A 25,587-nucleotide genomic window follows, 5' to 3' on the forward strand; every position below is an offset into this window, starting at 1 on the left:
TGTCAGTTTACATATGTATGATGTTGATGTGGTGTTGGTGTTGTGTGACACAATGTTCTGTACACTTCACTGTCCCTGACATTAGGATGAGCAGACATGTGCTTTTGTGGAGTGTGATGGTGCAGTGTCAGTGACATGCCCAAAGGGAGTGTCATGTGGCTGTGAATGGGTAATTTGTTGTGAACGTCTCCAACTCAGGATACAATGACAAGTGTACTTGGTCCCCTTAGCATAACCAACAGATCAGGTGGATGGAAACACCCTGATCTGTTGTTGAGTTTTGGACATGGATAGGTGTGTGGTCTCACCATCGATTGCATCCACAGTGAATGTGAATTTTGGGCTCCATCTAGGAGCAGCGGCAGGATGTATGTGATTGGCTCCATGGCAGCACAGGATGTGTGAAACTGCCTGCAGGTGAATTCCTTACTTTAATATCTCCGTTTCCACCCACTGGGATGTGGTGGTTGGACAGCAACAGTCACGTCAGCGGAAGTTGACATCATAGTCTGTCGGGCAGAAACACTGGCTCCCACGGCATTATTGGCCTCTCTTGCTACTGAGGCGGTCTGCACTGCCTGGTTGTTCTGGCAAAACCATGGTGGCCTAACACATCATAATTCACCGCCAACCCGATGATGGTCTGACTGCTGCTGCTGCCATGATGGTCCATGGACCGCCAAACTTGTAATCAGGCTCCTTGTCTGTATTCCCCATGTGGGATTGCTCAAAATCTGAAGTCAGCAGGTTGATTGAGAAAGTGAGTTCCACTATCACTAAAAAGTCTTAATGTTAAATTAGCACCTTGTGATATTGTAAAGCTTCCCGAATGAAAACATACACTCACAGTGGTTATAATAATATAATAATAAATTGTATTTGTATAGCGCTTACTACCCCTGACGAGGTGTTGAAGCGAATTGCGGCGAGTAGCACGGTACTCAGGAGCCAATTTAGTGGTCAGTCAAATGGTTATTGGGGTTAGGGTTAGTTTTGAATGCTCATTCCATGCATTCGGTGGTAATTGTTGACATAGATGTGATCATTAGAGGGGGGCAGGCGAGACATAATTTTTAGTTGGAACTAATAGATATTAATATGGTTTCCAAAGAACTTTAATGCAGATAGCCATGAGATTTGTTTTGGAGTGATAGAAGGTAGAAATAAGCAGGATTTTAGGGGGTATAATAGGTTGGGTTTTTTTTGCATGCAAATTGTGGAGGTACACCCGTTGAAAGAAACAGTTTCAAAGATACTTCTCACAGTAAAAAAGGAAAGACAAGAGACCAGATTTAAAGTATTATTGTCAGTTTATGCAAATTATACACACCAAAAACGATATACATTATAAAAAAATAAAATGTTCTGTAAACACCCCACCAATTCAAAAATATAGCAATTAATACAGATACATTGCAGTAACCATTAGCATATTCAGTGCCATGTTTGTTACCCATTTAATGTCTGGTTTGGAAGGTGCTGTCCCCTTCATCTTCCTCATGAGCACCCCCACAGAACAGACACTAGGACCAGCAGAATGGATGTGTTGAGGGTCACCTTCTGCTTCCAGCATCCACCTTGCCTCATAGTGGATGCTGGAAGTATAGTGGTTCAAAGTATACAGATCAGGTTTGATGGAAGCAGCACTGCTAGAAAATGCAAGCGCTAAAGCTTTTCCTCTGTGCACAAAACAGGAGGTTTATATACATGTCCAGAACTCCTTCTTAGCTCTCCCATCATCCTTGTAAGTTTGTTTATATTTTCAGGTTTTACCATAGTCCTTGTTAGAAAATCCAACAGATCTGCACAAGTTGAAGAAGTTTATTCACAGTCTGATCTTTTTACTCATTTTTCGTGTCTCAGAGATTTTGGTGACTAAGAATTATGGGCCATACGTACGAACACATTTTCCCATAGACACCAAATGGGTAAAACCCTTTGCTACATCTGGCACTATGTTTCAGTCGACTCTGTGTTTTGTCAGATTTATGGCCAAAGAAGAAAGCAGTTTATTTATGAACTGACAAAGTTCTGACCACACACAGCTTACATTTCACCTGGTGATGTTTGTAATGTTTCAGAAACCAAAAATAAATTTTGTTGAGCTAGCGATTTTTGTCTTTGCACATGACGGAGTCTATATTTTCCTTCCATTCAAAATGTGATCAAGAATAAGCTGGCAATCATATGCGCATTTACTTCTCTATAATGTCTAGATGCATTTCTTTTGGTGGTACTGAGTATGAGTGGTACTCTGAAGAAAATTCCTGGTGTAAGCCAGCCACATACACAGATGAAAAATTGATGGGTAGACTAATACGAAACCCTGACATTCCATCTGCAGTCTTGTATAGAATTCCTGGTGACTTCATCCTGGACTACTGCAAGCATTTGGCTGGGCTGGTGTGCTCTTTCGCCCACCAGGTACAGCATGACAGTCCCGCTGTGTCCTCAGTTTCATGTCACATCTATGTCCAAGAGAGTGGATCATCATCAAGAAACATGTAGGAAGAGACTGCTTATAACAGCATTGGAGTTGCCCTCATCAGCGTATCTTGGCATCAAACACAGTAGTAAAGTGTAAAGGTCTGTCTTCTTGGATTTGTGCCACAGACACTGAGAAATTGTTAGTGCCTATACAAATGTAATCTTGAGCCGTTGACTCAGAGAGTAAGACTCACAAACTGGATATAGAGGGAGAGGTTACAGAGGAGGCAAGCAAAACAGGGAAAATCAAAGTTCAAAAGCAAACAAAGAAAACTGATTTTTGCATGGAAGTTCAGTTGCACAAAATCGAAGTAAAGAAAACAAGTTCAAACTGAAGGTGAGAGTTTGTAAACAAGAGTTGTGAAAATAACTCCATACCTGGTGTTTCAAAAGTAGTTAAAGAAACATTTCCTGGCCGCCTCTGTGAGCTATAGTGGATGACGTTCCAGTGAATATGGAGCATCAATAGCTCTCAATAGTTTCAGTGAATCTGGAGTGGCATTTGCTCTGAACTTTATGAGGTACTGAGCCAAATAGAATTCTAAGATTAAGGGGCATATTTATAAGCCCCTAGTGTCACCTTGCACCGCATTAGTGTCATTTATTTTGAAGCTTGATGCTAATGTGGCCCAATGAGGCCAAAATACTAGCTCCATATTTACAAAGTGGTGCAATGCATGCATTGAGCCCAGTGCTTAATTTGTGAATAAAAATGTGCTGTGCCCTAAACCCTCCTCTTAAACACACAGCTGCTGCATTTAAATGTGCGAGCATGTAATACTGAGGCAGCGTAATCCTGAAGCCATCACAGGCCTCTTCAATCCATTTAAAGCCACTCCCTGCTCCTTTAGCTCAGCTCACTCTTGCAGCTTTCTACTTTCTCCCATTGTGCTGCTTTTTCATTTTTCTCTTCCTCCATCTTTCCCATATGTGTCTTTTGCTCACAGCAAACGCTTGAGGCAGAAGAATAAGCGCCGGTCCTCAAAAATAAGTGCCGGCTCTCAGCACCAGAAACAACAAGCACAAATTAAGCACTGATTGAGCCACGTTGTACCCCTTTGCTCTACATTATGCCTGCCCCAGGCATAATGTATGCAAAGGGGACGTTTCCCTGTTAGGAGTGTCAAAATAATGGCACAAGGAAATCTAAGAGCTCAGAGCAGGCGTTAAAAGGGGGCTTCCATTATTTTTAATGGGCCCCTATGTACGCTGCAGGAGTAGCGCCAATATTTTGTACATCAATAGCGTCATGAAAAATGATGCTAGTGGCCCCTGCCCTGCACCATGGTGCGCTGTATTTTAAATACAGTGCACACGTGATGGCAGCAGGGGGGCGCTAAGGGGCACAGAGAAAGTGGTGCAGCACTCAGTGCAGCGCCACTTTCCATAAATCTTCCCCTAAGGATGTACCAGATTTATTAGAGGTAGAGTTGTACGATGAATCGCAGTGCCTGAGGCTGAACTGGGATGACCTAACACTGACAGGAAGTTGAACTTATTTAACCATAAGTTTATTTAATGAATGTTACAACATGTATGTAATAGGAGCTGTTCTCTGCCCCCTTTACACTTCAAAGGGCTGCATCCAGCTCACACACAAAGGAATTTGACACTAGCCTTTTGTCACCACAGACTTCTTTGAGCCTTGGTGGGGGGCAGAACCAGATGTGGGTGTAGCCTAGAAGATTCCTGCGTGCCAGGGGCAGGTTTGAATATTGGACCCTCAGAAAACATCTTCAGTACACTCCTGGACCTGTGGAAGACTTCAGAAGAACTTCCTTGTACCCCAGAGGGCAGCCCTGCTGCTTGAACCTTGCCTTCTTTCTCAGAGGACTTCCCTGCTGCTACCAGAGGACTACTTGCTGATTAAGGTATGCTTGCTCCCCAGAACACTGCACTGGTACCTGAGGTCTACTTTGCTGCTTCAAGTAGAGGTGGACAATCTCCTTGAACCCAGGACTAACAGTGTGACTCCAAGCGCTAGTTGGCTGGCCTCCTGTGTGAGCTACAGGGACATAACAACCTCTAGAGACCTTTAACCCTGCACCTTACCACTGTTGACGTGAATCCTAACCCCCTCACCAAGTGGTCCCACCCCAGGTCCTGCACCCTTGGATGTGGTATCAATGGCAGTGCTCCTGCCTAATCCTAAAGCTCAGGAGTTAGAAACTTTCAATCAAAAAGTGGTCTAATAATCGACAGAAGACCAGCAGCTAACTGCAATCCGCCCTACCTAAGGTGCATCACAGCTCGGTTTGACTCTGCTGTGTCTCCTGCTTCGTTCTTCTCCACAACAGCAAATCTGTTTTGCAGGATCTCTCAACAATGGTATTTGGCCTTGTGGAGCTCTCATCGCCTACAGTCTGCAGTTTCATCCCTCTGGCGATTGACAAAGTCTGAAGGTACAGATCTTCACAGGGACTCTGTGCAGCGGCTACCCGACAATGATGCCTCCCCCCTTGGACACAGCCATTTGTCTTGCCTTGCTGAACTTTACCTTCATAGGAACTTTTCTGAGAATTGTTTTCTAAATTTGAAGGTAAACCAAGACCGAGTGAGATCCTCTTTGTGGATTCAGCCTGCACTTCATTGCGGTCTCATGACCAGATATCTGCAGTTGGAATGTTGATATTTGGTCACTAGGATTCACTGAAAACCTCAAAAATGCATAAGCCAGCTCTACAGATTGGATTTCATTTGTTTTGGTGCCATTTTATTTATTACAATTTTCGAAACAGTTTTTTTTGTATGTTGTGTTTTCAATTTATTACCGTTTGTGTGCTGTATAAATGCTTTACACAGTGCCTCTAAGTTAAACCTGACATCTTTTGTGCCATATACCAGAGGGTTAAGCCCAAGTTAATTTAGTGCTTGTGGTTCACCCTGCCAAGGTTTGTGTTTGGTGCCTGAGTGAGGTTACTACCCCCCTACATCGATAACCCAATTTCTGACAATAATACTTAGTGTGTAATTAATATTATGCTTGTGCATTGTCTTCAATTATGTTGTGCGTATATAGGTCTATATTTTTTTCAAATAAATCCTCTGAATGTGTGACATTGATAAATAATCACTATTTGGGGTAAAATAATGTATGTGTTCAGCTATTATAAAATATTATCACCATGCATTTATTTTATTGAAGTGATATTTTTTTGGAAGCATTTGTTTTGTGATATTCCTCCACAAAGAGAGTCAGTGCCTTATCAGAGGCAGAGAGTGCCATATAAATGCACCTAGAATATAATACAATTAGTAATTGCCGTAAATATATCTTCCTTTCAATGTGCTGCTAACAGTGCTGATTGAGCAGGAACTCAGTGTAGCCCTCAGGAATGCCATGAAATCACTGGCAGAGAAGGAGATCATAATCCCCAGGGCAGCGCTGCTTGCAGTGCTGCCCTGGCGGATTAGGACCGCCACAACCGCCAGACCACGGGAAAACGAATCCTGATCGTGCTGGCGGTCCAACCGCAGTACAACCACTGTGGTCATAATGTGGTACTCAGACCGCAGCATTGGCAGCGTTCTGACCACCACCGCAAATCTGGTGCTCAAGTAACCACCAGACTCGTAATGACTACCAATATGTTAAATGCAAATGTAGGGGATAAACAGAAAGTAAGGATATAAAATCTAATGCAGTGATTGTGATGATTTCTACTAATAATAAGACTTTATTACTTCCGGGAAAACGAAACAAGAACCTACACCCCTGATTTACAGTCTGGATGCAGCTCCTTGATGCCGGTTGATAAATCACTATGGGGGTGATTCTAAGTCTGGCGGGCGGCGGAGGCCGCCCGCCAGACTTCCCCTTCCAAAATACCGCTGAGGGTATTCTGGGTTTTGCACTGGGCTGGCGGGCGACCGCCAAAAGGCCGCCCGCCAGCCCAGTGCAAAACTACCTTCCCACGAGGACGCCGGCTCCGAATGGAGCCGGCGGAGTGGGAAGGTGCGACGGGTGCAGTGGCACCTGTCGCGAATTTCACTGTCTGCAATGCAGACAGTGAAATTCTATGTGGGGCCCTCTTACGGGGGCCCCTGCAGTGCCCATGCCATCGGCATGGGCACTGCAGGGGCCCCCAGGTGCCCCACGACAACCCATACCGCCAACCTGTTCCTGGCGGGCGAACCGCCAGGAACAGGATGGCAGTATGGGCTGTCAAAATCCACATGGCGGCGCAGCGCGCTGCGCCGCCATGGCGGATTCATAAGGGCAGCAGAAAACCGGCGGGAGACCGCCGGTTTTCCACTTCTGACCGCGGCCGAACCGCCGCGGTCAGAATGCCCTGCGGGGCACCGCCGGCCTGTCGGCGGTGCTCCCGCCGACCCTGGCCCTCCGGGGTCAGAATGACCCCCTATGTGCTATATTAGAAGACTTGCAACTTGTGAACTGGAAGGTACCAACATGAACTCACCTATATAAAGAAATAAATAAACAAATCTGCGACCTCCATTTAACAGGATCTGCTTTGTAGCGGGCGCATTAACCACTATTCTACTTTATGAGTCAAGACTCTGACTGGAGAAATGTAAGAGCGCCCCCAGAGCTGTATTAGCCACAGGAGTTATCCTGCAGCTATTGTAACACATTGAACATCGCTGGACGCACAACAACCTCTTTGGCAGGTGTGTTAAGATATTTTAAAAGGCAGGCTCTTTATGACTAATTAAGTAATCTAATACAGGTCACATTTGTCCTTGTTGCCAATTTCATTGCAGCAGATTGTTTTTTAAATACATCAATTTTCAAGCTTCGCCCCTGATGACTCCACCCTTTTTCTCCGCCACACCTTGGCCCCCTAATTTATACTTGTAAGCAAGGTGTAACTTTAAGCAGTAGCCAAAAGAACGTCTGTCTGAGTTGTGACTTGCTCAAGTACCCAAACTCGCGTATGACACAATCCATCTCCGTCTAGTGCCTCACAGTCCGGAGTGAAAAGCGCCTCCGTACAGAAGCAGGCCAGTTCACGAGCCGCCTTTATCTCCACTGGCTGCAACGCACGACACACAAAGGGGTAGGGCAGACGGCACTTGTTCGGTCCGCTGAGGCTGCCACTGCCAGACAATCGTCTCAATTGTAAGTGTATTTTCACATGTTATCGCATCGTACTGTTTGTTGCTTTATAATTTTTTTGCACTGCATATGTATTCCTGCCGCCGCGTCCCCCGCCTACTGGATACCCTTGCATTTCGAATATAGCGATTGCAAAACTACTTTATGCGCCAATCTTGTTCCGTTTGCGAAAAAGCCATTATCAGCTTGATAACGTTTCATGAAAATTGAGGATGGAAAAAGTAATCTTAGTCAATTCATTTTTATTTTTTATTTGGTACCGCATTCTGAACGTTGTAATGCAGCGGCTAGATGGTGTGTGCGGAGTGTACAGTCTGAACACTAAAGAACTATCGTTTCTAAATCATATGCTTTAATTTATTGATACATTTTTCTCAAATGCCACCACCGGCTACATCCCATATACTTAACCTTATTGTTCAATTTGTAGGTGAAAAGGATGCCCAATTCAGGGCGAGTGTATGCCAGCAAAGGGGAGGATTTGACTGCACATTAGCACTCTCTCTTTGTATGGTCTCTTTCAGACTCTTTTCTTACTGCATATTTCTGGTGTTTTGTTAGATGTGTTTATAGCTCGCACTCAGGTAGGAGTTTGGTCTTCCAGACCCAGATTTAGTATGATTTTGCGTTGGGTCTCGTTAGTAAGCCACGCAGAAGCCATTATATATGCGTTGCGTGATTTAGTAAATATAAAGTAACACAACGCAGCACATAATCTGCTCACCATTACTTTGCATGGGGAACGCATTACATAGGTGGAACATGGGCAGTCTCGTACTCATCCATGCATTATGAAGCAAACCCAGATTGAAATATCTTTATTTCTCCTCATTACTTGCTATTTTATGCATGCCACATTCTACAGCACACTCAGAACGAGGAATATGTCTCTAAGGTTGCTTTTGTTCAGGAAGGTGTCACTTCCTAAACAAAACAATTCTGTTTGTAAATCGAGCAGGGGCGGCTCCTCCATTAGGGCGGAGGAGAGTTGCCCCGCCAGCTGCAAAACTTTTAAAAGAAAGGGATAACATTTTTATTGCTTATCCTTTTTTTTTTTAAAGGGGCGGGGCCACAGGGGTTAACAGCAGCGAGGGGGAGTGCTTAGCACTCCCCCTCACTGTGCATGTATGTTTGGCTGGCCGTCTCAGGCCAGCCAAACACACATGCACAGTAGGCTCACTCAAGTCCAGCAACACAGTTGCCGGGCTTGAGAGAGCCTCCCCTGGCTCCCAGTCTTCTTGAGAGCACCCTGACTGAGCGCCCCTAGCCAATCATGACGCTGCTTTGAGCAGCGTCATGATTGGCCACAGGGCAGGCTGGAAGCCTCTGCCTGCAGCAGCGACATAGGACGGAGACGTGGGGCACGGAACGCGGCAGAGGAGGTAAGTGTTTTTATTTTTTCTTTAATTTTTCTTTACAACCCCACCCACACGTACCGCTTCTTTGCGATGTCGCAAGCCGCAACTGTAATGCAGTCACACTTGCACTAAGCTGCTAGGGTGCCTGCATTTGCACTAGGCAGCACACAGTCCTCCTTTGCAAGAGGAAAGCAGAATGGATCTTCATCTTTGTAAATATGGAGCATTTCTGCTGTCTGCATTTCAAGCAGTGCAGCACAGTTGTGCCGCCTTGGGTGAAATAACGGGAAATATGACCCATAGTGTTCTCTGTTAAATTTTCCCTCTGACTTTTAGCATACCGATTGCTAGATCTGACAGCCTTAGGGTGGTCACCCCTAACTTTTTGCCTGGCTCCCTCCGCTTTTTAGATACTGTTTTTGCTGATTTTAAGACTCTGTGCACTTTAGCACTGCTAACCAGTGCTAAAGTGCATATGCTTTCTCCCTTTAAACATGGTAACATTGGATCATACCCAACTGGATTATTTAATTTACTTATAAGTCCCTAGTAAAGTGCACTATGTGTGCCTAGGGCCTGTCGATTAAATGCTGCTAGTAGGCCTGCAGCACTGATTGTGCCACCCACTTAAGTAGCTCCTTAACCTTGTCTCAGGCCTGATATTGCAAGGCCTGTGTGTGCAGCTTCACTGCCAATTCAACTTGGCATTTAAAAGAACTTGCCAAGCCTAAAACTCCCCTTTTTCTTCACATAAGCCACCCCTAAGGTGCTCCCTGAGAAACCTATAGGGCAGGGTGCTGTTTAGACAAAAGGCAGGACATGTACCTATGTAGTTTACATGTCCTGGTAGTGTAAAACTCCTACATTTATTTGTACACTGCTGTGAGGCCTGCTCCTTTCATAGGCTAGCATTGGGGCTACCCTCATATACTGTTTGAGTGGTAGCTGCTGATCTGAAAGGAGTTGGAAGGTCATATTTAGTATGGCCAGAATGGTGATACAAAATCCTGCTGACTGGTGAAGTTGGATTTAATATAACTATTTTCAAAATGCCACTTTTAGAAAGTGAGCATTTCTCTGCACTTAAATCCTTCTGTGCCTCACAATCCACGCCTGGCTGGGTTTAGTTGACAGCTCCTTGTGCATTCACTCAGAAACACCCCAAACACAGGCTACTCAGCCTCACTTGCATACATCTGCATTTTGAATGGGTCTTCCTGGGCTGGGAGGGTGGAAGCCCTGACACTTGCATGTCAAAGGACAGTAGCCTGCCCTCACACAAATGACTGCCACACCCCCTACTGGGACCCTGGTAGACAGGATTGAACTGAAAGGGGACCTTGTGCACTTCCTAGCCACACTTTGAAGTCTCCCCCACTTCAATAGCACATTTGGGTATTTTAACAGGGCCTCTACCCCTACCAACTCAGACACTTCCTGGAGCAGAGAACCTGAACAAGAACCTGCATTCTACCAAGAAAAACTGCCTGGCTGCCCAAAGGACTCACCTGACTGACTTTCTGTGAAGGACTGCTGCCTTGCTGTTGCCCTGCTGCCTTGCTGCTCTCTGGCTGTGGTGAGAAGTGATCTCCAAGGGCTTGGATAGAGCTTGCCTTCTGTTCCCTGAAGTCTCAGGACCAAAAAGACTTCATCTCTACAAGAAGGACTCCTTGTGTGTCAAAAATTGATGCACAGCCTGCACCGCAGTGAAAACTTTCCCGCATGCTGAACCGGAGTGACGCAGCACGACTTCGTAACAAGAAGATCGGTGCAGCGCCAGCATATCGACCGGAAATACTACGCACGGCCCACTGAATCGATGCACAGCCGAGCCGGAACGACACAGCCCAACTTCCAGAGAGGAATCGACGCAGCGTCTGCCATGCGGTAGAAATTTCCACGCAACGCTCACTGGATTAACGCAGCCCCTGTGACTTCGTCCTTTCAGCGCCGGAAATCCATGCATCATCCCTGGGGCATCCAAAAACCTCGCAACCCAAAGAGAATCCACGACTGAGTACCGGAAATCGGCACACAGCTGTCCGTGCGTGAAAACTAAATGACGCATTACCGTGTGAGGCCCGAGAAATTGACTCACACGCCCTTGTTTTTCATACATCTCCTCCTCTGCGGTTCCTTGCAGAGATGTTGAACGCGAACCAGGTACTTTGTGCTTGAAAGAGACATTTCTTGATTTAAAAAGACTAAAGACCCTTTTATCTCTTTAACAGCGATATCTCAACATATACTTATTGCATTTTAATCGTTTTGACCTGCATCTTATCAGATAAATATTACATATTTTTTCTAAACACTGTGTGGTGTATTTATGTGGTGCCATACTGTGTTATTGCATGATTTATTGCACAAATACTTTACACATTGCCTTCTTAGTTAAGCCTGACTATGGTATCTGGTATACACTTAATGGGGGCAATGTGGAGTCTGGGTTCTTTTTCATAAGTAGAGAGAGTTTCACCAGGCTGTCTTTATTTTGTTGGAAATGTGTTTTTTGAAGGTGTGATTGGTGACCAGGGTCAATCTAAGTGACCTTTCATTGGGTGAAATTTGGAACTTGAAGCCTTCATGATTTATGGTGACTCAAATGTGGACTATGTCTTGCTTGTTCTTCTTGTAAAATAACAGAAATACTGTTTTGTTAGGGTTGTTCTTCAGGTAGGTAATAGAAACTCAGTTTCCATTTCTGAATGAATTTTTGGATGTCTGGAGCAGTGGAAACTTTACAGCAGAGTTGTGTATCATCATCATATTGGTGATATTGTTATTGGTGAGTTGAGCAGAAAAGATCTCCATGTAGTGGTTGAAGATGTCCAAGGAAAAGAAGGAACCCTGGGAAAGTTAGCAGATAATAGTAATCTTTTGGGACCTTGAGGTGTGCAGATGAATGAATTGTGTAGTTTGGAATGAAAGGATGATAACCAGTGAAGGACTTTGCCAGTTAATCCCATTCCATATGGTAGGGGGATCGCTGATGGTGTCAAAGTTGGTTTAGAGGTTCACTAATATCAAGAAGGAGGGGTCATCTTCATAGGTGGCATTGAGGGTATTGCCTGTAACTTATAAAGTAGCTGCCTTCTACGTGCAGCGTGATCTGAAGTCAGATTGGTTGTAATGCAGGAGATGGTTGGTGGTAGGGGATTGGGTGCAGGACCAAATTATTGAGTTAATATTGACCTGTGTAGGAAAGTCCCCTCTTTCTGGCATGGTTACCCACACTTTTGGCCTGATGTTAGTATGCTTAGACCTTTTTCACTGGGATCCCAGTGATTGTGCTCTCTCCTCCAAATTTAGTTGTTTTGGTACTCCTTACACCCCACAATTGGCATACTGGTGTACCATTGTAAGTCCCTTGTATTTGGTACATACATACCCAGGCATTGGTACACTAGCGGTCCCCCATGGGCTGCAGCATGTGTTCTGCCACCCATGGGGGCCCATCACAAACTATTTCTGCAGACTTCCATTTGCAGCCTGTGTGAAAAGGTGCATGTACTCTGTCACTACTGGTCACTACAGCAGGTCACTGCAAGTCACCCTTATGGTAGGCCCTTCCAGTCCAAACGGCATGGTGCAAGTCACTGTGCGTGTGGGAACCCCTGCATGAGCAGAGGGGTCCTTACAAACTCCAGTTCCAATTTCCCGGACTTCATAAGCATGGGGAAGCCATTTTAACTATGTACTGGCCACAGGTCACTTTGGCCCAGCTACATAGTGGTAACTCCAAATATAGGCATGTTTGGTATCAAACATGTCAGAATCATACCTCGATACTGACTCCATGCACTCTGGGGGCTCCTTAGAGGACCCCAAGTACTGCATAATTTCCATGACTGTGCATCCTCTGGGGTTGGCAGGACTTTAGCTACACCAAAAAAGCAAGAAGGAATCTTCCTTGGAGTAAAGGAGGCACTCCCTCGCACCTAAGGAAACAACATCTGCCTGCTGGGATCTGCTGTCCTCTGGACTTGAGAAGATTCTCCAAAACAGGTGGTGGTTCTGAGGGGCCCTCTGGATCCTCTATGCCTTCTGGCCATCTTAGGAGACGGTGAGCCCTTGCCTCTTCCTCCAAGACAGAACCCCTGTGCACCGTGACTATTGCAGCAATGAAGGCTTCAAGGGATCTTCAAGCTTCAAGTGGCCCAGCCCTCAGCACTCTACCTCTACAAGGACTGTCTCCTCTTTGCTACTCCAGTCATGTGGGACTCTTCTTCAGGTGTCCTGACTGAGCCTCACTGCGACTTACTCTGCCTGCTGCCAGTGGGTTGCTCGTGAGGGCTCTGAAGCTTCTGCTTGGTCTCCTGTCTTCTCTGGGTCAGCCTGGACTGCCCTCTAAGGGTCGAGTCCCCAGGACCTTGCTGGTCCACTTCAGCTCTGCAAATGTCCAACAGCTCCAGGTGCATTTTCTTGTGCTTGTTGGTGGTCCTCCTGACCACTGACCCATTTGCAACCCTACGACCAATGAGGGACAGCTTCTAGGTGACTTCAGTGACTCCTTTGCTGCTCCTGAGTCTTGGTAGGGGAATCAACATTGTGGGGCCTCTGAACCCCCAGACGGCCCTGGGCAACAGGTTCATCCTAGTCTTGGTGGACCATGCCACCTGGTACTTGAAGATTATCCTTTCTAGGTCAGTGATGGCCCTCATGGTAGACCAAGCATTGATGGAGATTATTACCCTCATGGGGTTCCCCACGGATGTGGTGTCCGACCGGAGTTCCAACTTCAATTCTAGATATATGAAGCATCTGTGGATGGAATGTGGGGTAACCTATAAATTCACCATTCCTTACCACCCTCAAGGAAATGGGCTGGTTGAAAGGTTCAACTGCACCCTGACAGGCATGATTATGGGTCTGTCAGAGCCAATGAGGTATAAATGGGACGTCCTCCTGCCATGCCTTCTCTTTGCATACATGGAGGTACCGCAGAAGGGACTTGGTTTAAGCCTGTGTGAGCTGCAGTGTGGGCACCCTGTAGGGGACCTCTGAGTCTGGCAAAAGAAGGCTAGGAGAAAGCCCCCAGTAGGTCCCCCAGGATATATTTAGTTATGTGCTGGCCTTCAGAAACCAGACTGCACACTTCAGAAAGCTCTCTCAGGAGAACCTGGAAGCAAGCCAGAAGGACGTGAAACAACAGTACAACCAGAATGTCACTGGTTGAGTTTCAGCCTGTCAGAAAGTGTGGGTCATGGTCCCAGTAAAGCCTTGTGCTCTCCAGGACAAGAGGACTGGGCTTTTTGAGGTGGCAGAGAACAAGAGTGATGTCACCTAGCTGGTGAACTTGCAGACCTCAAGGAACCCTTTGAGTGTTCTACATCTGAACCGTCTCAAACCACATTTTAAGAGGTCTGAACTGACTATGCTGATGGCAACAGATGATGGAAAGGAGGAGGAGAGTGAACGTCTTCCTGACCTCCTGTCTATTCAAGAAAAAGATGGGTATGTGGAGGGTATCAACATCTCCCCAACACTGACCCTGGAACAGCAGAGTCACTGTCGCTAGTTGCTGAGACAGTTTGCCTCTCTGTTTTCCTTGACCCCAGGGGTCACTCATTAGTGTACCCATGATGTGGACAATGGGGACAGTTCCCCTCTGAGACATACGATCTACAGGGTACTGATAAGGTTAGAGCCAGCATCAAGGATGTGGTTATCAAGATGCTACCCTTAGGGATGATAGTGTTCTCCAGCAGTCCTTGGGCCAGCCCAGTGGTCTTAGTTTCAAAGGCTGCTGACGCAGGTACCACTCCTGAACTTAGGTTCTGCATGGACTGCTGTGACTCAATGCGTCCCTCAAGTTGACGTGCACCCCATCCCCAGAGCTGATGAGCTCATAGATTGGCTAGGAGCTGCCAAGTTCCTCAGGACATTAGACTTAGGCCCTCATTACAACATTGGTGATAAGTGCTGCTTACCACCATGCTGACTGCCTCCAACATACTGTGATCGCGGCGGTATACTGCTACCCGTGTTATGACCCACACATAGAAATCCGCCACTATACAGACACACACACAAGTCCGCCAGCCCAAAGGTCAGTGATAAACTGGCGGTACCAAAACCCACACAGTTACGCCAGAAGAAATACACCCGCAGCATCATGACCCACGAATCAAAATACACACACACATATAAAACTACACCACATTGGACAATTTAAAATAAACACACCTGACACACATACACACACCACACCCACACACCCACACCAATATAAAACACACACACACATAATACCCACAACACTTTACGACACAAAGATTTTCGCAAGTGAGAGAGAGACAAGCCAGGAGCATCCACTGAATCTGAGCCACAAAACATCATCAGCCATACACCATCCACGCACCTCACAGCACACACCCCGACACATCACCCCACACACCCTCACACACACCACTCACACTACACCCATGGCACCACAAAGACATTCCAGGTTCTCAGAGGAGAAGCTAAGGGTCATGGTGGAGGAAATCATCCGGGTAGAGCCACAGCTATTCGGATCACAGGTGCAGCAGACATCTATTGCAAGGAAGATGGAGCTATGGCGGAGAGTCATGGACAGGGTCAACGCCGTGGGACAGCACCCAAGAACAAGGGATGACATCAGGAAGAGGTGAAACGACCTACGGGGAAGGTATGTTCTGTGGTTGCAAGACACCAGTTAGCAGTACAGAGGACTGGCAGTGGACCCCTACCTCCTCCCCTACAACTAACAACATGGGAGGAGCAAGTCTTGGTGATCATGCATCCTGAGGGCCTGGCAGGAGTAGCAGGAGGACTGGACTCTGGTAAGTCAAATCCTTACTACTTTATCCCCCACCCTACCTGCATGCCATCACAAACAACAACCCCTACCCTCACCACCATCACCCCACCACCTCACATATACCCCACCATCACAACCCACCCATCCCAATACCAAGCCCTGCATGCAACACCAATGCATGGACCCCCATCACAGACCTGCATGGACATCCATCACCACAGCATGCACACTAGTGACAATCACAACTCACACAAGCCAAACCTGCCTCGCTAATAACAACCATAGAGGGAAACATACCCATGCACAAGATGGCACACGCAGAAACAATACACTGCATTTACATCCCCACAGGACCCCCCACTCAACGTCACTGGAAAGGAGGTGCCAGACACATCCAGTGCCCCCCAGAAGAGGCCCACAGTGATGACAGCAGCTCTGCATGCATGGATCACGATGACCAATCTGGCCCATCAGGGTCCTCTGGACAGTTGGTTACCCAGACACAGTCCCAATCCACCACAGAGCCTCCCCCCACAGGAAACACCACCACAGCACCTACCCAGCGGGCCCATCCTTCTGTCCCCAGGACACATCAATCTTTAGTGTGTCCACCACTACAGGGACCACAGACAACCCCACAAACACAGGACGATCAGGGACCTGAGGTCAGTGGGCACACGGTTCAAGGGACAGAGGCACAGGATAACAGGGAAGCTGCTGTGCAACAGGGGGAGGACAAGCCAAGGGAACCGACTCTCCACGAGGCACTCACCAACATCCTGGGAGCATACCACCATTCCCAGGAGACCATGGGCCAGACACTGGACAAGTTGCAGGAGACCCAGCGGCTGCAGGAGGGGCAGTACCTGGGGATCAGGAAGGGAACTGAGGGACATCCACACCACCCTGGTCACCATTGCAGGGGTGCTGGCAGAAATGGGCAACAACATGAGGGAGGCAGTGGCACACCAGCGAGCCCCTGACACTAGCCAAACTGGTGAGCAGCCCTCCACCGATGCTAATGGACTCGCCACAGAAACAACAGGCTACCAGCACCCATCCCCTGCAGAATAAGAACCACCCCGCAAAGGGTCCCTGCGATCCAGGCAGAAGCCAAAGAGCATCGCCAAGATCCCCACCAAGAAATAAGACTCTCCTGATTTTCACCCTTGTGTCCCACTCTGTCACCCTGTCCACCCTGAACTGCCATTGCTGCACTTCCAATGCACTTGTGATACAAATAGACTGGACTCTACCCTGGACTTTCCTCCATCAGCAACCCAGCCCATTGCAATACCCCCTCCACTTATTAACACCTAAATAAACACCCTTGGAACAAATTCAGATATGGAGTCTGTCAATTGTTTGACATATGTATTAGTTTCACAAACTGTAAACATTGCAATTCAAATGTGCTGTAATATTTACATAGGTATGACCTGTAGTGGGTAGCAGTAAACACAGCAGGAGCCAGAGTGGGGCACAGAGATCTGAAAACAGAGATGCCAAAGGGTACAGTAAGTGGCTATAGAAATAGGGAAATCGGGCTGCCATGTTCAATGTCAAACAGAAAACAGCAATAGAAGGTGAAGTTACAGTGTCTTATCTGTGTGTCACTGGAAGTGCTGTTGAATTAATGTAGTTCTGTTGTCCACATCTTCTTCCTCTGCCTCCTCTTCATCACTGTCCACAGGCTCCACCGCTGCCACACGACCATCCCAGGCTCATCCTCCTGCAGAAAAGGCACCTGGTGTCTCAAGGCCAGGTTGTGCAACATGCAACGATGATCTGTCACACCTTCTTTGGTGAGTAGTACAGGGATCCACCTATCAGATGGAGGCACTGGAATCGAGCCTTCAGGAGGCCAAAGGTTCGCCCATGTGCCTCATTGTAACGTTCCTCTGCCCTTGTCATGGCATTCCTCACTGGGGTCAGTAGCCATGAGAGGTTGAGGTAACCAGAGTCACCTGCAAATATTGAGGGATACCTGTTAGCCACACACTCACCCTTAGGGCCAAACCCACACACATATACCTACATCAACTGGGTGGGGACCATGGGCTCACCTATTAGTCACACCCGGTACCTCTGGAGTTGAGACATCACAGATGGGATGCTGCTATTCCTCTAGATAAAGGCATCATGCACAGAGCCAGGATACTTAGCATTGACATTGGAGATGTGCTGGTCCGCCAACCACACCATCTGCACATTCATAGAGTGAAAGCTTTTTCTCTTTCTGAACACTTGTTTATTTCTCGAGGGAGGGACAAATACAATATGTGTCCCATCAATGTCCCGAATGATGTTGGGGATATGTCCCAGTGCATAGAAGTCAGCCTTCACTGTGGCCAATTCCACCACCTGGGGGAATACGATGTAGCTGCGCATGTGTTTCAGCAGGGCAGACAACAATATGGTCAGCATGTTTGAGAACATAGGCTGTGACACCCCTAATGCCATGGCCACTGTCGCAATACGAAGGAACTACTTGCCAGGAAATGGAGCACTGACAGGACCTGCACTGGGGGGGATCCCAGTGGGGTGACGGATAGCAGATATCAGGTCTGGCTCCAATTGAGCACACAGTTCTTGGATTGTGGCCCTATCAAGTCTGTAGGTCACGATAATGTGCCTGTCTTCCATTGTCACCAGGTCCACCAGGGATCTGTACACGGGGGATGTCTCCATCTCCTATTCATCCTCAGTGGTTGAACTCTAGAGTGAAAAACTGTGAGCAGAAGGTCATATTCACATATACTTCAACATTAACATGCAATTGTTGCTTTACAGAAACAGTATGTGAAATCGTAAGTCAGTTGATGTGCAAATGTCTGCTGTGCCAATGTCTGCTGTGACGCAGTTAGGTGCCATGGCCTGTGCCCACCTGAAATGGCGGCTGCCTGACCTGTGAGGAGGGACAAGTGGAAATTAGGTAATTCCTCTGGTGTTGTGTGCCGTTGCGGTTGGCTGTCGACGACCGCTCTACAACACCGCATTGGTTATTATTGGGGCCTACGGGTTCTAGGAGCCAATGGCGATGTACGCCGGCCGTGACGGTAGGCACTGCTGTGGACGTGACCACTATTTTCTATCTGTTCACTCACTTGCTACCTGACCTTCAACAGGAGAGGACCTACACTGCAAGTGCTGCTGTGACCTGTGTCTGGAAGCGACAATGGCTTGAGTGTCTGGGGAAAGGGCCCTGCCTTCACTTCGGAGGAGTTGGAGAGACTGGTGGATGGAGTCCTACCCCAGTACCCTTTACTCTATGGTCCTCCAGACATCCAGACAAACAGGTGAGTACACTGTGAGCATGATGCGTGGGGTATGAATGAATGGATTGCTGTGTGTGTAAGCCTTGTGTAGGGGGGGTCTGAGGGGTCCTGGGCACTGAGTTGTGCATGTATGGTGGTCAATGTATGTGCGTAAGGGGATGGGGGATATGTTGGGCCATGACTATAACAGTCCGGACGGTATGACTAATACCTTTTCTGCTGTATTTTTTCCACAGGTCAGCGCCCATCAGAAAAAGGGTATTTGACGTGGTGCCATCACCAAGGATATGCAGACCCTAGGGGTCTTTGACAGGAGGAGCACCCACTGCTGCAAACGGTGGGAGGACCTGCGCTGCTTGGCAAGGAAGATGGCGGAGGCCCAGCTGGGGCTGGCCTCCCAACAAGGAAGGGTTGCCCATCGTACCCTGACCCCCTGATGTTCCGCATCCTGGCGGTGTCCTATCCGGAGTTGGATGGGCACTTGAAGGCATCACAGCAGCCACAAGAGGGTGAGTACAGATTCAGAATCATGTGCGCGTTAAGGTATTACCTGGGTGGGGGATGTGGGCTGTGGGTGCCCCTAGGCCAGGGCGAGCATGGCAGGGTATGTTCAATGATAAGCAAGCTCAGATGCATTCCAACCCCAATAATGTTAATGGGCATCTACTACTAGGCAGAGTCCTGTGGGTTTCAGGTATGCAGCTAATGGCTTAGGCATTGTACCCCATGGGCTGGTGACTAGCATTGTAACTGGTAGTGCATGGCCTAGTTCATAGGGCTGTTCCTTGAGATTTGTGAACGCCAAGTATATCCTCTGTCTCTCCCCGCCTTTTTGTTTTGTCACCCTATTCTTGTGTGCATTAGCATCATCTGGCGGAGGAGCAGAGGCACCGGTGACGGAGGGAGCTGCATCCCATGTGGGCCTGGAGGCCAAATTCACCAACGGTGAGAGCACCAGTGGGACGGAGGGCGAGGGAAGCACCACGACAGACACAGGAGGGGACAGTACCGACAGTGACACCTCCTCAGATGGCAGCTCCCTGGCGGTGGCGGACACCTCTGTGGCCACCCCAATTACAGGTACAGCTGCCACCCCCATACCAGCACCGCCCTCCCAGCAGCCCCTTAGTGTGGTTCCCGTGCCCGCTCACCCACGAGGGTGGGCATCTCCTTCGCCCTAGGCACCTCAGGCCCTGCCCCAGTCAGCCCTGCTGCCCTCAGTGAGGAGGCTATTGACCTCCTGAGATCCCTCTCTATTGAGCAGTCAACCATACTAAATGCCATCCAGGGTGTCGCAGGGCATTTGCAACAAACAAATGCATCATTCTAGGCTCCGGCCAACTCACTGATGGCAGCCATTGTCCCTCTCTCCAGCCTCCCCCCTCCAATTTCCTCTACCCAGTCCCAATCCCCTCAACCCCAGCCTATCCCAAGCACACCTTCAGACTAGCAATCACCCAAATCAACACACAGAAGTGGCTCAGGCAAACACAAGTACCACACTTCATCTCACAGGCACTCACACAAGCACCATCCACATGCAGACACACCAACACTGTCTCCACTGTGTACCCCTCCTCCTCCTCGTCCACCTCCCTCCCAGTAGTGTCTGCACTCACACCTGCATGCACTACATCCTCATCCACTACCTCCATCACCAGCATGCCTATCACTACACGCCCCTCACTGGCAGTCACCACCCCCACATCCATGAACACGTCCGTTGTGTCCTCTCCCACTGTGTCTATGGCCCCTCATTCCAAAGTACCAAAACACAAGTACTCAGACACCCAACAGCAGACTGACACCTCCTACAACCACTCCCTCTTCCTCCACACACAAACCTTCACCCTCTTCCCACCCCAGTGTCCCTAAGAAGCTTTTCCTCGCCAACATTGAACTATTCCCTACCCCTACCCCCCGTCCTTCACCTCGGGCCAGGGTGGCCAGAACCCAGCCCAGCACCTCAGCAACCCAGTCTGTGGCCACTGTGGTTTCTGCAGCAACTGCAGGTGTGAGAAGGCTCCAAGGAGGCACCAATCAGCCCACCCAGTGTGCCAGCACCACCTGCCAAGGCCAGGAAGGGTATGCCACCTAGCAAGGGCAAGAAGGGGACACCAGCCAGCAAGGGGAAGGAGGCACCACCAGCCAGCAAGGGCAAGAAAAAGACACCAGCTGGCAGAAGCAAGGAGGCACCACCATCTGCCAAGGGCATGAAGGGGCACACAACACCAGCCATGGCACTTCAGATGTCCGAGGCTGCAGGTGAAGGCCTGGAGGTACCACCACCACTAGCACCACCGCCACCTGCACTGCAGCCAGCACCACCACCTGCAACACTGCCAGCACCACCACCTGCACTGTGGGCAGCACTGACACATGCACCGCCTTCAGCAGCACCACTGCAAGCAGCAGCAGTCCCAGTTCGTAGCCGTCCGAGGCTGCAGTTGAAGGCCTGAAAGCTACCACCACCATTGGCACTACTGCCACCTGCACCGCGGCCAGCGCTGCCACCTGCACCGCGGCCAGCACTGCCACCTGTACCGCCGTCAGCACCGCCACATGCACCGCCTCCAGCAGCACCACTGCCAGCAGCAGCAGGCCCGGTGGGCAGCTGTCCGAGGCTGCAGGTGAAGGCCTGGTGGCTACCATCACCACTGCCAGCACAGCCACCTGCAGCACAACTGCAGTGTGTAGTGGTGACTACATGGGCTGCAGTGCATCCTGGCCCCTGCAACACCTGTCGGTGTGACACACGGGTGAGAGATTGTGACCTTGCCCCATACAGGATGAAGCACACTGGGCATAAGGCCCCCTCCAGAACCAGTGGAAGAAGGCATCCACTCAGCCTTCCTTGCCAGGATGAAGCACACTGGGCACAAGGCCCCCTCTAGCACAAGTAGAAGAAGGCATCCACTCAGCCCCTCCTTGCCAGGATGAAGCACACTGGGCAGAAGGCCCTCTGCAGAACCAGTGGAAGAAGGCATCTACTCAAGCCCCTCCTTGCCAGGATGAAACACACTGGGCACAAAACCCCCTCCAGAACCAGTGTAATAGGGCATCCACTCAGCCCCTCCTTGCCAGGATGAAGCACACTGGGCACAAAGCCCCCTCCAGCACCAGTGGAAGAAGGCAACTACTAGAGAAACTGTGGCTTTGCATTCCCCAGGACCAAGCAGTGGGCAAACCACCCACCAAGCAGTGGGCAAACCACCCACTAGAGAGACTGTGGCTTTGCATTCCCCAGGACCAAGCAGTGGGCAAACCACCCACTTGAGAGACTGTGGCTTTTCACTCCCCAGAATCAAGCAGTGGGCAACCCACCCACTAGACAGACTGTGGCTTTGCACTCCCCAGGACCAAGCAGTGGGCAACCCATCCACTTGAGAGACTGTGGCTTTGCACTCCCCAGGACCAAGCAGTGGGCAACCCACCAACTAGAGAGACTGTGGCTTTGCACTCCCCAGGACCAAGCAGTGGGCATGGAACCCCCTCCAGGCCAGTGGGTTTGTACCATCTTCCAGCTGAGGTTTCCCCCCATTCTCCATCCCCATGAGGTGCCTGTGTGTTTTCAACCTGATGCCTCTGCAGTGTTCTCTCCGTATTGAGGCAGGAGTCAAGTGTGGCCTTGGCCTATGTGTTATGGCCCAGTGGGCCACGGACATTTTGGAGTGGGCATTGTCCCTCCTTTTGTATATATTGTACATACTGTTTATTGCTTTAAGAACTTATTTTTCTAAATTTATAGTATGTCAGTGCCGCCTACCTGGATGACATTGCAGTGTTCAGCTCCAGCTGGATCACCTGCATCACCTCTGCAAAGTGTTGAAGCCTCTGCAGAAGGCAGGCCTCACCATTAAGGCCAGTAAGTAAATAGGGCAGGGATCTGTGGTTTACCTGGGACACCAGGTGGGGAGTGGCCAGGTGGCACTCCTTCAACCTAAAATTGATATCATTCTGGCTTGGGAACGCCCAAGACTCAGACAGAGGTGAGAGCCTTCTTAGGCCTCACTGGCTAGTACAGGAGATTTGCAGAGGGTTATGGCACCATTGTTGACCCCTTGATAGAGCTGACTTCCAGAAAGCAGCCCAAGAAAATGATCTGGACTGAGGCTTGGCAGACCGCTTTTGATGCCCTGGAGCAGCCATATACACGGCACATTGCTGAAAACACCCAACTTCTCCAAGGAATTTGTTGTGCAGACTGACGCTTTAGAGCATGGCGTGGGGCAGTTCTAGCACAGCTAAATGGAGAGGGCCTAGACCAGCCTGTAGCCTTCATCAGTAGGAGGTTACTTCCTCTGGAATGGAAGTGGAGTGCAATTGATTGCAAAGCTTTTGCTGTGGTTTGAGCTCTGAACAAGCTGAGGCACTACTTGTTTGGAAATGACTTCTGGGTTCAGACCAATCACAGGCCTCTCAGATGGTTAATTCTGATGAGGGGTGAGAACCCAAAACTGTTATGGTGGTCCATCTCATAGGTAATCAAGGTCACTTGAATTACGAAATTCTTGATCATGGCATTTTTTGCATATATATGGATTTGCCGCATTCCACACGTAATTCATCATCAAATACTTCATCTGCATATTTTAACCAAAAAAGTTCTGGCTCAAATGGATCAAAAGTTACTAAAACGTGGTGATGTGTCTGCATGCAGTGATAGGCCCTTCACAAATGTTAACTGATCATTTTCCGTTCATTATTTCTATATTTGTCTGTCCAGACAGAATTACCATGTTTAGAAATGATAACATAATGAAGGAATACATGAAAAAATGAGCCACATTTTGCTGCTGCTTTTTAATGCAACATAATTTAAACAACCCCGTCACTTACTTTAGTGGTACCCTGCCACAAAATTTCAGGGGCCCTGAAGGTCAGTAAATAAATTGTGAAATACATTGCCTCTACCACATTACTAAACAAGCATTTGCAATGCAATGGGTCTCACATTTGCTTGATTTAGAACTATTTGCTTTGAAAGTCCTAACCAGAATTTTCTTGCCACATAAATTGAAATGAAAAGTAATTCAGTTTTACACAAGCAAGCTGTTTTAAAGCGCCATCCCTACAAACTGTGGAGAGCAAATAAAGTGCAAGAAAATGATGGTTTTCAGTCAAAGTGTTACGATATCCGACTGTTTCTATTTTTTCTTATTTTGAAACAATCGGATATTTGAAACAAATGCACATGTGCGTAACATACCATCACTAAATTTGCAGATTTTTTGGAGTTAACTAATCAAGTGATACTTCCAGCCTGTGTATGATTCTTAATGCCGACACAGCTTAGCATTTGGGGCTAATATTTTCCTTTTGACCAGAATTAGTATTGACTTCAAAATACAAGCATGAGAAATGCTGTTGGCTCAAAAAGGAGGGTTTGAAGGTGCTACGCAAGACGTGGTGTCACCTGTGAGCGGATGAGTAAACTAGGGCCCATACTTTTGTTGTGCTGCATTTGCCTCATTTTGACACAAAAGCAGAGCAAACTTACAAAATATAATTAGAATTTGTAAGTTTGTGCCACTTTTGCATCAAAAAATAATGCAACTGCGGCACAATAAAAGTATAAATATTGACCTAAATTTAATTTCAAACCTAATACCAGTATGTGTTGTAAATTGAGTAACAGCTCATGGGAACCCCCACAAAATCTAAGCAAGTACACTGCACATGTTGAAGGACTCCATTGTGTGAGGAGAGGTGTGCAGGCACGTAGGGGACCAAACTGCATGATCTAAGCTGCTCAGTACATCCCTGGAGGAAGAGGCAGCACGTCCTTGAGGTATTGATGAAACTGTCCAAACATCCTACTGAATTATTAAGCAAGGGGTCCCAGTATTTGCCTAATTCCGCTCAGTTTTTGAAAGCACCAATCAGGTAGATTAAAGGTGAAAACACACTCTCTCCTCTGCCTGTCTCTCCTAAACTTACATCCACTTGCAGTCATACACTTCCACAGAGCTAACAAATATTTAAAATAAAACAGAATCCTCTTTTAGAGTAAATATACGGATACAAACATGTTTAAAGTCTAATCATTTACATATTGACATTAAATATTGAGAGAAACTGTGTTTGAAAACCTAAAATGCTGTGTCTGGGTGCACCACAGAGATCTGCACAAGTGTTCAGTTTTCAATCTCAGGCAGAAGTCACCAGGTAACTGCACACTGTGAATGTTACTGGTGGAAAAAGAGGGACAAGAATTACAGCCGTTTTGAAGTCGGAGCGACTAAAAATGGAATGACCAAGCTATTTGCACTGACACAAAGGGCCTCATTACAACCCTGCTGGTCACCGACCGCCAGGTTAAAGTGGTGTTCGTACCGCCAACAGGCTGGCGGTACGAATTGCCATATTTACCGCCGTGTGTCCTGGCGGTCTTCTGCCATGGATGTCCCGGCGGTCAGAATCCACCAGGGCAGCGCTGCCCTGGGGATTGTGACTCCCCTTACCGCCAGCCTGTCCATGGCGGTAGACACTGGCAAGGAAAGGCTGGCGGTAAGGGGAGTCGTGGGGCCCCTGGGGGCCCCTGCACTGCCCATGCACTTTGCATGGGCAGTGCAGGGGCCCCCAGGCACAGCCCTGTCA

The 25,587-nt window shown here is 48.2% G+C and overlaps 1 protein-coding gene across 1 annotated transcript in view; it reads left to right on the forward strand.

Annotated features, from left to right (window-relative positions):
• Window positions 1–7,342: 7,342 nt before the first annotated feature.
• The window catches only part of LOC138247427 (putative methyltransferase DDB_G0268948), a 354,679-nt gene continuing 336,434 nt past the window's right edge, over window positions 7,343–25,587 (forward strand). The window contains exon 1 of the mRNA XM_069202058.1: window positions 7,343–7,570. The gene's annotated coding sequence lies outside the window, so the exon portion shown is untranslated. The remainder of the gene's footprint in view (window positions 7,571–25,587) is intronic.

This window comes from Pleurodeles waltl, chromosome 7 (genome assembly GCF_031143425.1).
Source record: "Pleurodeles waltl isolate 20211129_DDA chromosome 7, aPleWal1.hap1.20221129, whole genome shotgun sequence".
Classification (NCBI taxonomy): Eukaryota; Metazoa; Chordata; class Amphibia; order Caudata; family Salamandridae; genus Pleurodeles; species Pleurodeles waltl.